Below are 9,226 nucleotides of genomic sequence, written 5' to 3'. Positions count from 1 at the left end.
CAAGTACATGATGTGTGAGGTAATAATACTCCCATGTATGATGTAGAAGCTGATACTGCACCAGTACATGATGTGTGAGGTAATAATACTCCCATGTATGATGTAGAAGCTGATACTACACAAGTACATGATGTGTGAGGTAATAATACTCCCATGTATGATGTAGAAGCTGATACTGCACCAGTACATGATGTGTGAGGTAATAATACTCCCATGTATGATGTAGAAGCTGATACTGCACCAGTACATGATGTGTGAGGTAATAATACTCCCATGTATGATGTAGAAGCTGATACTGCACCAGTACATGATGTGTGAGGTAATAATACTCCCATGTATGATGTAGAAGCTGATACTGCACCAGTACATGATGTGTGAGGTAATAATACTCCCATGTATGATGTAGAAGCTGATACTGCACCAGTACATGATGTGTGAGGTAATAATACTCCCATGTATGATGTAGAAGCTGATACTGCACCAGTACATGATGTGTGAGGTAATAATACTCCCATGTATGATGTAGAAGCTGATACTGCACCAGTACATGATGTGTGAGGTAATAATACTCCCATGTATGATGTAGAAGCTGATACTGCACCAGTACATGATGTGTGAGGTAATAATACTCCCATGTATGATGTAGAAGCTGATACTGCACCAGTACATGATGTGTGAGGTAATAATACTCCCATGTATGATGTAGAAGCTGATACTGCACCAGTATATGATGTGTGAGGTAATAATACTCCCATGTATGATGTAGAAGCTGATACTGCACCAGTACATGATGTGTGAGGCAATAATACTCCCATGTATGATGTAGAAGCTGATACTGCACCAGTACATGATGTGTGAGGCAATAATACTCCCATGTATGATGTAGAAGCTGATACTGCACAAGTACATGATGTGTGAGGTAATAATACTCCCATGTATGATGTAGAAGCTGATACTGCACCAGTACATGATGTGTGAGGTAATAATACTCCCATGTATGATGTAGAAGCTGATACTGCACCAGTACATGATGTGTGAGGTAATAATACTCCCATGTATGATGTAGAAGCTGATACTACACAAGTACATGATGTGTGAGGTAATAATACTCCCATGTATGATGTAGAAGCTGATACTGCACCAGTACATGATGTGTGAGGTAATAATACTCCCATGTATGATGTAGAAGCTGATACTACACTAGTACATGATGTGTGAGGTAATAATACTCCCATGTATGATGTAGAAGCTGATACTGCACCAGTACATGATGTGTGAGGTAATAATACTCCCATGTATGATGTAGAAGCTGATACTGCACCAGTACATGATGTGTGAGGTAATAATACTCCCATGTATGATGTAGAAGCTGATACTACACCAGTACATGATGTGTGAGGTAATAATACTCCCATGTATGATGTAGAAGCTGATACTGCACCAGTACATGATGTGTGAGGTAATAATACTCCCATGTATGATGTAGAAGCTGATACTGCACCAGTACATGATGTGTGAGGTAATAATGCTCCCATGTATGATGTAGAAGCTGATACTACACTAGTACATGATGTGTGAGGTAATAATACTCCCATGTATGATGTAGAAGCTGATACTGCACCAGTACATGATGTGTGAGGTAATAATACTCCCATGTATGATGTAGAAGCTGATACTGCACCAGTACATGATGTGTGAGGTAATAATACTCCCATGTATGATGTAGAAGCTGATACTACACCAGTACATGATGTGTGAGGTAATAATACTCCCATGTATGATGTAGAAGCTGATACTGCACAAGTACATGATGTGTGAGGTAATAATACTCCCATGTATGATGTAGAAGCTGATACTACACCAGTACATGATGTGTGAGGTAATAATACTCCCATGTATGATGTAGAAGCTGATACTGCACCAGTACATGATGTGTGAGGTAATAATACTCCCATGTATGATGTAGAAGCTGATACTGCACCAGTACATAATGTGTGAAGTAATAATACCCCCATAAATGATGTAGAAGCTGATACTGCACCAGTACATGATGTGTGAGGTAATAATACTCCCATGTATGATGTAGAAGCTGATACTGCACCAGTACATGATGTGTGAGGTAATAATACTCCCATGTATGATGTAGAAGCTGATACTGCACCAGTACATGATGTGTGAGGTAATAATACTCCCATGTATGATGTAGAAGCTGATGCTACACCAGTACATGATGAGTGAGATATTAATTAGAGAAATTCTCGGAATAACTCCTCACCCTCGCTCTCTTCTGTGCCTAATATATAAACGAATGTCCAACCACCCAAACTACATAAAGGCTATCTGTAAAACAAACATTTTTGGAAAATAATAGGTCTGGTCGCACATACAATTTAAATCTTCTAGACGACCAACGACCAATTTTTGCATCCTCCAGACCTAAACCCGCGACTTCAGTAGCTGCGCCAATACGAAAAGAATGTGAAGATATGCGTAGGTGCCCCAGCTGAAGGACATTTAGACATTTTTTTTAAGTAAATGATTGAAATGAAACTTCGTTAAAGGGGTTTTAACAGCATGTAATAAAAAGGTACCATGATCAGATGGTCTTATCTTCAACCAAGCAATCACTGCACTGACTGGACATAATAATGAATTAGGCCATCTGTTCAGAGTAATGACCTGCCCACGCCCCCATTGGTCTGTTTTTGAGCATCTGATTCTTATACTAATTCTATCAAAAAACTAAACTACATCAGACAATAAGAGACTTGGACTGGCTGCTTTTGAGTTAGCCAGGGGATGCGTCCTGGCGGCGGTCGATTCATTCCTCCTAGACGCATATAGGCGTCATCTTGCGCGAGCTGAGACTTCCTGTGAACGCGCGCACACAGGCGCGCGCGTTCACAGGAACCAAAGGTAAGCGAGCGGATCTGCAGCCTGCCAGCGGCGATCGTTCGCTGGCAGGCTGTAGATGCGATTTTTTTTAACCCCTAACAGGTATATTAGACGCTGTTTTGATAACAGCGTCTAATATACCTGCTACCTGGTCCTCTGGTGGTCCCTTTTGCTTGGATCGACCACCAGAGGACACAGGTAGCTCAGTAATAAGTAGCACCAAGCACCACTACACTACACCCCCCCCCCGTCACTTATTAACCCCTGATCACCCCATATAGACTCCCTGATCACCCCTCTGACATTGATCACCCCCCTGTCATTGATCACCCCCCTGTAAGGCTCCATTCAGATGTCCGTATGTGTTTTACGGATCCATGGATCGGATCCGCAAAACACATACGGACGTCTGAATGGAGCCTTACAGGGGGGTGATCAATGACAGGGGGGTGATCACCCCATATAGACTCCCTGATCACCCCCCTGTCATTGATCACCCCCCTGTCAGGCTCCATTCAGATGTCCGTATGTGTTTTACGGATCCATGGATCGGATCCGCAAAACACATACGGACGTCTGAATGGAGCCTTACAGGGGGGTGATCACCCCATATAGACTCCCTGATCACCCCCCTGTCATTGATCACCCCCCTGTAAGGCTCCATTCAGACGTCCGTATGTGTTTTACGGATCCACGGATCCATGGATCGGATCCGCAAAACACATACGGACATCTGAATAGAGCCTTACAGGGGGGTGATCAATGACAGGGGGGTGATCAATGACAGGGGGGTGATCAGGGATTCTAATATGGGGTGATCAGGGGTTAATAAGGGGTTAATAAGTGACAGGGGGGGTGTAGTGTAGTGGTGTTTGGTGCTACATATTGCTGAGCTATCTGTGTCCTCTGGTGGTCGATCCAAGCAAAAGGGACCACCAGAGGACCAGGTAGCAGGTATATTACTACCTTTTAGGGGTTAAAAAAATCGCATCTACAGCCTGCCAGCGAACGATCACCGCTGGCAGGCAGTAGATCAGCTAGTTTACCTCCGGTTCCTGTGTGCGCGCGTTCACAGGAAATCTCGCGTCTCGCGAGAGGACGCGCCGGCGCGTCCACCCAGAATAACAGGGCCGACGCAATCCTGCGTACGGCGGTCCTGTAGTGGTTAAAACACCGTGACATAGGATTATTGCCCCCGCAAAAAGAGCATTCATGCCTGTAACGGCAAATTGTTAACCACTTGCAAGCACTTTCATTGAAAGCAAAGCAGACTATTTCTCAATGTTTGAGAGGTAGGGGTCTGCTTTTGTGATGTCGTTCTCTGGGGCAGCATTAGGTTAATCCATAAACCTATATCCTTGGAACCTCAATTCAATGTCGGATGAATGGCTAATTTTTGACTGAACATTTCATCATAGTGGAACCAAGCCATTCCACCAAAATTACTATATGCCTCAAGAATAATGTCTACGCGTTGAAAAAGCCCCGAACATTTGTCCAGACGCTTTTCCCCCAAGACGGCGGCATAAATGCAGAAAGCCTGCAGCCCATTATTAAATGAGCGCGGCTGTGTACGCTTTCTGGATTCATCCGCTTTATCATCTTTCTTGTCATTATTAACAATCTGATCTCTATTAGAAGGCAGTAATGACAAGACATCAATAAATTCCAACTTCCATATTCTTTCTTTAATATTTGAGGGTAAGTGAAAGCCTAGAGGTGACACCTCACAAGGTATCGCCTCTTTCACACAGGCCTCAGGTACCCCCAAACCTTTATCTAATATAGGCACAGCTTGAGACCCTTGTGCCACTGGATGGTTAACCCATACTCCAGATGCTGGCACATTAACATTACTTTTAAGAAAACTAGAAAAAAGTGAATTCAAACCTGAAATAAAAACTTGGTTAGATAACATAGACTGCACATTGAGTATCTCACCACTATGCTGACCCTCCTGTCCTGAGGATGTGGACTGAGGCATCTTCATTCTTAACTTCCCAGAATAACCACCGCTGACGTCTGGGAATTCTGAAGGTGCTGAAGGGACAGCTTCTCCGCCCCTGCTCCCAGGTATGCCGCCCGACCAGTGAAGCTCAGACTGGTCACTTGCTGCCTCCAGGACGTCTTTGGTTAAATCGATTCCCCTTCCATTCACAGGTACTGGCTGCCATGCTGCACTTCCTGGTTCCCCCATATTTGCCACAATATTTCTGTGATTTTGTTTTGTTTTATATGTAGTGTATGTGCCTTTACCTGGCATTTAAACACTGGCCGCTGATGGAGGGTCATGTGACGAGGCAAAAATAACTCCAGACACGTCACTCAGCCTTCTCCACTCAAATACAGCACATCTGCCATATGCACTTGCAATGTTAAGGCCTCTTTCACACGGGCGAGTATTCCGCGCGGATGCGATGCGTGAGGTGAACGCATTGCACCCGCACTGAATACCCACCCATTCATTTCTATGGGGCTGTTCACATGAGCGGTGATTTTCACGCATCACTTCTGCTCTATATTCTGCGTTTTTCACGCAACGCAGGCCCCATAGAAGTGAATGGGGTTGCGTGAAAATCGCAAGCATCCACAAGCAAGTGCAGATGCGGTGCGATTTTCACGCACGGTTGCTAGGAGACGATCGGGATGGAGACCCGATCATTATTATTTTCCCTTATAACATGGTTATAAGGGAAAATAATAGCATTCTGAATACAGAATGCATAGTAAAACAGCGCTGGAGGGGTTAAAAAAAAATGAAAAAATTTAACTCACCTTAGTCCACTTGATCGCGTAGCCGACATCTCCTTCTGTCTCCTTTGTTGAATAGGACCTGTGGTGAGCATTCATTATAGGTCAAGGACCTTTGATGACATCACTCCGGTCATCACATGGTACGTCACATGATCTTTTACCATGGTGAATCACCATGGTAAAAGATCATGTGACGTACCATGTGATGACCGGAGTGATGTCATCAAAGGTCCTTGACCTATAATGAATGCTCACCACAGGTCCTGTTCAGTAAAGGAGACAGAAGGAGATGTCGGCTACGCGATCAAGTGGACTAAGGTTAGTTAAATTATTATTTATTTATTTTTAACCCCTCCAGCGCTGTTTTACTATGCATTCTGTATTCAGAATGCTATTATTTTCCCTTAAAACCATGTTATAAGGGAAAATAATACAATCTACAGAACACTGATCCCAAGCCCGAACTTCTGTGAAGAAGTTCGGGTTTGGGTACCAAACATGAGCGATTTTTCTCACGCGAGTGCAAAACGCATTACAATGTTTTGCACTCGCGCAGAAAAATCGCGGGTGTTCCCGCAACGCACCCGCACATTTTCCCGCAACGCTGGCGTGAAACCAGCCTAAGAGTTTTATTGCAGGTGCACTGTTCTTAAATGGAGGAGACTGAGTGATTTTCCATGACAGTCCATCAGCAGCCATTTAATGGACAGAACCTCTGTGTGGACAGCATAAAAGACTTTACCAACAAGGGAGAATAGCTTATGAAATCTAGTAAATGGAGAAGAATATAAACAAAGACTACTGTATATTAGTAAGTGCCATACAATCATCCTACAAACACATTGATCAACAGTAGAGTGAAAGTGGGAAACAACTTCTAAAAGAATGTAGGAGCACCGCGCACCTCCACTGCACTTCTATACGCTACGATAGGAAGATGCTACTTGATATTTCATCTGAGAGAAGGCTTTACCTTATTCTCCTAGTAGGTCCTCCTCGCGGCTGTTAGTGAGTTCTCTTGTGGAGTGTTTAAAAGAGTATTATTATTCTTCTTTTTTCAGGGGCTTCAGGGGTCCCTGCTGATAGTAGGCAAAGTTCTGTTCGGGATCTTTTCAAAACTCGCTCCGGCCGGTGGTGCAGTTTTTACTTTTGTATTTCGCTCTCGCTCACGGAATGGAGCGGGTGACGTCACCAGAGCTACGGTTCCTCTCAGACACCAAAAAGGAATTATCCAACACGTTTCTAGCACTACGGTGCTCTTCGTCAGGGATTCACTATGGTGTCTTCTTTGTCTCTCTTTTATCAGCTGTGGTCACTACCTGTTTAACCCCTGCTCTGCTGTAGTCAGTTTAATCAAACCCAAACAGTTCAATTTCTTTGTTTAACCCCCTCAGTTCCATTGTGTCCATGTTAAAAATCCACTGTGTTTCCTTTTTTGACATACAGTATATTTAATATAATCTCCTCCACGTATGTCTACCTTAACTACTTCAACCCCGCAAAATGAAGAGCCTTCAAACCTATCTCTATGCTGTTCTCTATAATGTCTGGATAGCGGATGGTCATCTACTTTCTTTTTTATGTTATATACATGTTCACTAATTCTCTTCTTCAGTGGTCTCTTAGTGCGACCTATATAGGTCTTTTGACATGGGCATTCAATAGCATAGATGACCCCTTTTGAATTGCAGGATATGTGATCTTTTATTTGGTATTTATATGTGCCACTTTTATTTTCTATATGTATCCGCTTTTTATTTTGTGTCTGCCTGCATCCAGCACATTTTTTGCAAGGATTAAAACCTGTCAGTGAATTTTTTACGTGTTTCTTATTTATTGTTGCTGCACATTTTTTTGTAGGTGCAATTATATTTCCAATATTAGCTGCTTTCCTATACACAAATGCTGGTGCTGCTGGTATCAATTCCCCAATCCATTTATCTTCCCTCAATATATCCCAGTGCCTACCCACTATTTTCCTAAACATATGTGTTTGGGAATTAAATGGGATTATAATAGGTGGTATTTCTTTATTCCCACATTTATATCCTTCTGCTCCCTTTCTATCCTTATTACTATCTCCCAATAGCTGTTCTCTTTCTATCACCCTAACTTCCCCCTTCTGCGCTGTTAGTTTATTCGTTTCATAGCCTTTATCCTCAAATTTATTTTTTAGTTTATCTGCCTCCCTGTCATACTCTATGATATCAGTGCAGTTTCTCCTTAACCGCATAAATTGGCTCCTGGGAATGTTATCCAACCACCGGGGGAGGTGGCAACTGGTTCTTGATATATAGCTATTGGAATCCGTGGGTAGAGTGAAAGTGACCAACCCCTTTAACAGCATCACAAAAGGGGACACATGAGAAAAAAAATGTGAAATTTATTTTTTATGGCATTAACAGCATTTCAGGATTTTTGGAATTAACACAATTCAAGAAATAACAATAAAGTTTTTTTTCCACAAATTTTCTATTTTAGTGCAAAATATGTTATGTTAAACACTATATCTACAGTATATACAGTACAGACCAAAAGTTTGGACACACCTTCTCATTCAAAGAGTTTTCTTTATTTTCATGACTATGAAGGCATCAAAACTATGAATTAACACATGTGGAATTATATACATAACAAACAAGTGTGAAACAACTGAAAATATGTCATATTCTAGGTTCTTCAAAGTAGCCACCTTTTGCTTTGATTACTGCTTTGCACACTCTTGGCATTCTCTTGATGAGCTTCAAGAGGTAGTCCCCTGAAATGGTCTTCCAACAGTCTTGAAGGAGTTCCCAGAGATGCTTAGCACTTGTTGGCCCTTTTGCCTTCACTCTGCGGTCCAGCTCACCCCAAACCATCTCGATTGGGTTCAGGTCCGGTGACTGTGGAGGCCAGGTCATCTGGCGCAGCACCCCATCACTCTCCTTCATGGTCAAATAGCCCTTACTCCCAATTTTTCGGCTGACTGACTGACCTTCATTTCTTAAAGTAATGATGGCCACTCGTTTTTCTTTACTTAGCTGCTTTTTTCTTGCCATAATACAAATTCTAACAGTCTATTCAGTAGGACTATCAGCTGTGTATCCACCTGACTTCTCCTCAACGCAACTTTCTCCTCAACCCCATTTATAAGGCAAGAAATCCCACTTATTAAACCTGACAGGGCACACCTGTGAAGTGAAAACCATTTCAGGAGACTACCTCTTGAAGCTCATCAAGATAATGCCAAGAGTGTGCAAAGCAGTAATCAAAGCAAAAGGTGGCTACTTTGAAGAACCTAGAATATGACATATTTTCAGTTGTTTCACACTTGTTTGTTATGTATATAATTCCACATGTGTTAATTCATAGTTTTGATGCCTTCAGTGTGAATCTACAATTTTCATAGTCATGAAAATAAAGAAAACTCTTTGAATGAGAAGGTGTGTCCAAACTTTTGGTCTGTACTGTATATCTACATATATATCTTTTTTAAAGCAAAGTGGCCTGTTGGTAACCTTCTGGCCCTCAGCACATGGCCAGCCAGAACCCCCAAACTACACCATGGTCTAAAGTGAAGTGAAGGGCACCTTTTTGA

This window comes from Bufo bufo, chromosome 11 (assembly GCF_905171765.1).
Source record: "Bufo bufo chromosome 11, aBufBuf1.1, whole genome shotgun sequence".
In the NCBI taxonomy this organism is placed as follows: domain Eukaryota; kingdom Metazoa; phylum Chordata; class Amphibia; order Anura; family Bufonidae; genus Bufo; species Bufo bufo.
Note: the sequence above shows the minus strand (reverse complement) of the source record.